A 7,235-nucleotide genomic window follows, 5' to 3' on the forward strand; every position below is an offset into this window, starting at 1 on the left:
GGGTTTCAACGGTTCCTGATCATCGGGGTCATCAGAGGCAGTACAAAGAGGTTGAGAATTAAAATTAGCTTCAACTTCAGTAACGACAGTAACCAAGACTTCCTAATCCACTAAGCTGTTTCCAATGTATCGCTCGCAAAGCTGTTCGAGTGCTTCGGATTAGCCTCTCCCAGACCGCTCTAGCATGTGAGGCCTTGATTAGATGGAAAAGCCACTGACATCCTTCTTGGAATTGTTTCTTATTCAGTTCATCGATGGCCTCTTTAATTTCCCTTGCTGCCCAAATAAAATTGTTGCCATTGTCGGAATGAATAGTCTTATGTGTGCCTCGTCTACTGACGAATCTCCTTAGAATGTCAATGAAACAATCCGTTTGCAAGGAGGAGGCCTGAGAGTTTAGACAAGTGAACACGAAGCCTCCTCTTTTAACGACTGCTCTTCCTCTGTGTGCGTTCAAAGGGCCAAAAAGGTCGACTCCAGTTGCGTTAAAATGGGTTCAAAGGCTGTTGTGCGGAATGTTGGTAAGTCCGCCAATATCTGTTCTATCCTGGCTGCTCTTTGCCTCTTGCAGTTTAGACAAGATTTCAAGATCTTAGCAACTAAGAACCTTAATTTTGGAATCCAAACCTTCTCTCTCAGCTGAGCAAGAATGTAACTTTTACCTGCATGTCCTATTTTCTAATGCTATGATGCAATCAGAAGCTGGGTAACTGGTTGATTAGGTGGAACAATCATTGGGAACCTTGGATCAGATGTGACTGGAGAGTCACCAATGCGTCCACCCACTCTCACCAAGCCATTATCCAGTATCGATCGAAGCTTCACTAACTTTCTTGAGCGTTTCACACTTCCTCATTTCTCAAAATTCTTCACCTCTTCAGAGAACACCTCGCTCTGGGCTAATTGCGCAATGGCAACAGTTGAAAGCTTCAAATCTTCCACTGCCAGGTGTTTGGAGAGTTCTAACTTGTCATCTCTTTTTGCGACATCTTAGGCACTCGTTAAACTTAAACAACCGGGCAATTATCATCAGAAGTGTCCACCATGAGTATCTTGTGAGTATCTCTTGTAACTTCTCTGGTCCCGTGGCCACAAATATGGGCTTCTCATTCTTGATTCCTGGGTTGCTGTCTGATAAGGTATCAATGTCAGTATTGAGCCATTCTTCTTTAGGGTTCAACAGGAACGCTGGACCACTGAACCATCTTTCGGATATCAACAACTAATGCACTGTTAAGCCACGAAAGGCATCATCAGCTGGTTTGAGGGAACTTTGACAGTATCTCCATTGATTGGGTTGGGATATACTTCGAATTTCGCAGACTCTGTTGGCCACGTAGGTATTAAACCTTCAAGACTCAACCTTTACATACTGGAATGTGACCTTAGAGTCTGTCCAGAAAAAGGAGGCAGAGATCTCCAAATTAATTTCTCTTGAGAAGAGGCGATGAGCATGGGCTGCGATCGTAGCAGCTTGCAATTCCGATCTTAGCACAGAAATGTACTGTTCCTGTTAAGTTTGAATTGTTTCCTTCGGGTTATTATAAGTGGGGTGCCTCTAAACTAGTTTGATAGCCAAGTGTACTTCCATTATAAACAAAGCATTTACATTTTTACAGCGACTCTTTGCCATGATGAAAGTGGATTCACCAGCTCCGTCACCAGACTCCTACCTCAAATTAGACACTGTTCCATAACCATATTCAGAGGCATCATCAAAGTGGTGAAGTTCAAAAGATGCATCAAGGAAAAACCTCCACTTAAATAGCACCGAGGAAGACGTAAATGGTTAAGAAGCAATGGTTCTTCTTTCCGCCTTGTCCAGCCCTCCAGCAAGCCTACGGGTAATGAATCATCCCAATCAAGCTTCAGTTGCCAGGTGCTTTGCATCAACCTCTTAGCGGGAAGTAGAACAGGACAAACGGAACCAAGCAAATCACATGTAGAACTCACCTTAATGAAGCAATCTTGTCTCGTGTGGCTATTAGCCTCACCATGGGAAGTTGACACTTTTGAAGCTAGTGTTGCTGTCTCAGTGTCCCAATGTAGACCCAATGTCCGTTCAAGGGATAGCTTGTCCTTGTTTTTTCTTCAGCTGGTATAGCCTCCAAGACTTTCAAGTCGTTGGAAGTGAACTTGGTCAGTCGGAAATTTCCTCTCTTCATGTGGTAGGGACTGAGAAAAGGCAGTCGCCAACGTAGAAATTATTTCGGACAATATCTCAAACATCATTTTGAAATTTAGGCTCATTATCAGTGGCTGTTCTTGGCAGGGCCCAAGTAGCGATGCAGGAGGAATCTGCATTTTCGAATAAACGGACTTTAATTTTATGGTCACTTGAAGATTCATTCAGTCCATCACTCTACCACTGCAGAAAGTGCAAAGTATATATGTTTCGTTTCACACAACCAACTCTGCAAAACATGCTTTCAATGTCAGATGCAAGAGTAATTTCGTCTTTCCTTAACAGGAGCAGAATGCCAATAAGTAAATTAATAACAATAACTTTATTTATTAGCGCGCATATCCTGAGCTTGTTCAGTTGTGGTGCCTGCAGAAGTTCCTTGTTGAGTGACGTGCCTTCTCAAACTGCATCTGCATTGTATACAACTCTAACTTTGGATTTGTTTGGATTTAGTACACCATGGTGCGGAAGGTACCAAGTGTCGTCGGACGTAGAGTCTGTTCCTTTCCCAGACAACTTGACAGCATATTCTTTTTTAATGTAGTGATTCGTTACTGCTTCAAACTGACTGCCAAACGTTGGCTCAGGCAGGAACCGCTTCTTCAACTGTTGTAGTCTCTTTTCAGCTTGTGACCTGTTATTTGGCACTATCGGATCTTCATTCCGCCACAAAAGACCTACTACGTATCTTCCATCCTCAATCTTACTTATACTGCTCAGAATCTCCAGTACTCTTTTACCTTCAGTGCTCTTGCTACTATCAGCAGTGTTAATGAATCCGTGCCACTCACAAACCTTAAACGTCTCTACCTGTTTGTGCAGATAAACAGCTGACTGACTCTCTTCAAAGGCAAATTCAAAGACTGAGGGGGCGACTGGCTAAGACATATCGTCTCTCTTATTGACTGGGCCGGCACAGCACATACGGCTCGTTCTGCGGATCATTGCGCCAGCAATAGTCGAAGATGATATCAGTTTGTGGAACGGCTTGACCAATAAGGACAGACACTTCACTCACATCTACTGGGGGGTTAGGCAGCTTCACATCTTTCAGGTGTGGCCATTCAGACAAGTCTACTTGATTAGAGCAGTAGCGATTGGACACATTCAAATCTTCAATTTGAAGAGCATGGTTGACATGGTTGACGTGTTGATGTGATGTGGAATTTCACCTGGTATAGATCACAGTCGTGACTCGTATGAGTAACGTACAGTGTTCAGACTGACTCTATCAGGGACCCCTTGTCGCCTCCATTTCGCAGCAATGCGGGGGTTTATCATGGAACTGACAGCAGCTGTGTCTAAGAAACCATAGGTACTCAGGGCCAAACCACTCTCAGAAACAACCCGGACTAATACCTTGAGTAAAACAAATCCCCTATCGGAATCAGTAACAGACGCGTTATGTACTCGTTGGCTGGTACTTGGTGATGAACGCTGACGACTATTTTCTTTCTCTTGGTAAACTTGGCTCCTGATTGGAGCAACCAAGTGTAGTAGGGGGTGGTGATTTAATGGGTGAGCACAGTCCTTCCAGTGCAACCATCCCTAATGAGGGAACTTCCTTTGTAAATAAGAAGGAGAGAGACAACGATAGGAAAGCGCATTAAACCTGGACAATCGTCGACACCAATTTACATTCTTAGCCAAGAAGACAGGACATTTATGTTTTTCGTGTGATCCTTTGCAAGCCTCGCAGGTGACTCGCATAGTATCTGTAAACCTGGAATGGAATGCAGAGTGTCAGCCTTAACCCTAACCCTAACCTTCTGAAAACAAACTTCAATTTCATATTGATAACCTTAAACTCAAACTGACGCAGTCCTTAGGCCTAAACGCACTATCGTGACCATGATCCACACTTTCTGTTTGAAGCTAATCATTCAAAGGCACTTCTAAACCACATTGGTGAGAGGCGAGTGCTCTCAACACTGCGCCATCCCTGCACCCCTGTTCAATATTTGAACTGGTTTGAATAAAACAAAACAAACTGGTTTGAAAGAAATAAACGGGTTTGAGAAAATTTAAACCAAAAATCAAATTAAACCACATCTACCTTCACATACAGTTAAAGCATTTCGCCTTTGACGGACAATTTGTGGAGATATGGACACCCTTTAGCCACACAAAACACTTGACATTTTGTCTCAGTATTGTTCTCCTAGCTTTCGGTTCAGTGATGGTCATGCAGTTAATGGATTTGTGATTCTTCTTGCAAAAAACACATTGTTGAGTAAATTCCTCACTGCCTGTATAAAGGGCAGAGGCAGAATGGAGTTGTTTGCTTCTTGCTCTGTACTGTTCAAACCTGGGTGTACTGGCATTTGGACCACTTGTTTTCATTGCAGTAAATCTTTCCCTGGCTTCCAACTCAGTTTTCAGTGCACTCAACAAGGTATCAAGATTGCATGATTCCTCACTGCCAAACTTACGGCTTACAACCAATCGTAACTCTGAGGGGATTGTTTCCATCACGACTGGGACTAATAAATTCCCAAAGGACCGTGGTTCAACTCCTAATGCATTCAAACCTCGAATGTTGATTTCAATCTTGTCAAACAATTCACCGCGTAATTTCTTTGTTTCATGCACTGAATTGACGGATGGAAGTTTCAATAAGGCATCCATATAATTTGATATCAGCAACTGCGGTTTACCAAATCGGTCCTTAAGAATGTCAATGGCTTCTTTATAATTGTCTGCGGTCAGAGGCAGTCCAGTAATTGCGGATTCAGCATTGCTCGTTACACAACTCTTCAGATAGGTGAATTTTTAAATGGCCGAGATGCCAGTATTTCCATCGACAGCAGATTGAAATGTGTCCCAGAAACCATGCCATTCTCCCGCTTTCGGTATTTTTGGTACTAATATTTTCCTGATTTGTCGCATGGGCCTGTGTGTGTTCGCCATGTTTCCCTTTCTCCAAACTCAAATCGATTTTCGATAAAATACTGTAAACGTGCACACAAAACTCAGCAGAATATTCCATTTATTTCTCCAGTTCCTTTGGTTTGGTTAGCTTTAATATTGCTTCATCCAGCTTTTTGGACGTTTCCAATTTTTTGGTCAACAAGGCTTTCAGAGCCGTGAACTTTTCCCTGAACGACGTTAAATCTCCCACGTTTTCTGTCAAAATTTTCTCCACATTCCCCACTGTTTTGTGCACAAAGGTCCTGTGTGCAACTCGTATTTTCCTGTTCTTGTCGATATTCATGACGCTTTATGTCCATAAACTCCCTATTTAGAGTAGACTTCGCCTTTTTCCAATTCAAAAAATCCTTCGATGACAGCAACAGGTTTGTTGTCCTTCTCCTCAACCATAATGCTCCTGAATTGTAATTATCCATTCCTCTGTGACAGCACTTCGATAATGACAACATCACAGGAACTGCGAACAACATGATTCCAAATGGAGAAGATTGCGATTCTCCAAAGATTTATAATGAAGTGCATGCGTCTATCTGGGAAAGAAGGGAGCTTCGAACGTCCCAATCACCGCCCAAAAGAAAGAAAGCAAAATATCCTTGAGTGGCAGTGAGAAAATGAACTACTCAGCTACATACACGGCTTAAAGAGCGCAAAGACTTATTAAAAACTTTCGACTGGGGACTCACAAACGGCTGTCAGATTGCATTACAAGTTCTAAACGTTTGGTCAAAATGCTATGATTGTGGAAGCTTTAGTAGTATAGGAGTTGGGGGTACCAGATCATTTTTTGATCTGTTACCAAACCCAACTCCATACTACTTTCCATATAATGGTTTCCAATTTTTGATCTCGTATTTTTGATTATGTATTTTTGATTATGTATTTTGGAAATCTATATATTTTTGTTGTATAAAATTAATATCTCATATAATAGTATAATGATAATAGTATAAGAATAATAGTATAATGATAATAGTATAATGAGTTGTAAAGAAATACATGATGAATTTGTCAATATGGAAGAAGTAATTTGTCCATTTTGCAATAAACAAATAGGTAAACATACGAAAGAAATTGAGCAATGCTGCAGTCAACCTGATATAGTGAATGATAACAATATGCTAGTTTGTAAAAAATGTGGGACAGTTAATGGCTATAAACCACTTATAGAATTTATCGAATTTCATCAGAATAAACATAAATTTCGACGTAAATCAGTGTATGTAAGAAAATATCATATAGAAAACATAATAAATAATATAGCTGTGAAAAATAATTTCCAGATTACAGTCAAACACAAAAACAAAATAATGAAGATTTTTGAAGAAATTGGAAAGGTTATCAGGCATGTCAACGTTGATGATAGAAAGCGTATGATAAATATTAACTTTATTTTGCAAAAGATATTCAAAATGCTTGATCTTCCCCATGAAAAGATTAAGACGACTAAATCAAAAAGGACTATTGAAAAGTATGATCAATATTGGAAAGAAATACTTTTATTGATTTCAGACAAAATCATAGCCATTATTCGGGAGTGAATTTTTTGTCATATTTTAAATAGAATCGATCAACGATAGGACTCAGATCTGTAACAACATCATCAACATTATTCATAGTTAAATATATTGATTCTTGAAAATCACCAACTCTCAGCATGTCTTTTATTGAATTTAATAGATGCTGATAACTTTGATGAGCGTATGTACAATTTTGTATTTTTAGGTCTAAGTTTTGATGTGACATCCATCCTTGAATCAGAATTGCTACCGTACTAATAGCAACTAGAGATGCTCCCCCTGTGACTATAGAAGAAGCTAAACCCGATGAAGCAAATACCACAGATAAAGAATTTCCTAGTAATTTTAATTTTTTAAAGCGTTTTACAGCCTGCTTATAAGCCCAACATTTACGATGATATACACGATAGTATGATTTGAGTTCATCAATTTGATCCAATGTAAGTTTATTTGAAATATGATTCCAATTAAATATTTTCTTTTTTTGAACTGTCATATATATAGTTTAGATTTTTAATCGTTTAAAGATACAATACAGCAGACCTGAAGTTTGACCGCAGAATGGAGATCTTTTCACCACTCTAGTTGTGTATTTTTCTGGA

This window comes from Montipora capricornis, chromosome 5 (assembly GCF_036669925.1).
Source record: "Montipora capricornis isolate CH-2021 chromosome 5, ASM3666992v2, whole genome shotgun sequence".
Lineage (NCBI taxonomy): Eukaryota > Metazoa > Cnidaria > Anthozoa > Scleractinia > Acroporidae > Montipora > Montipora capricornis.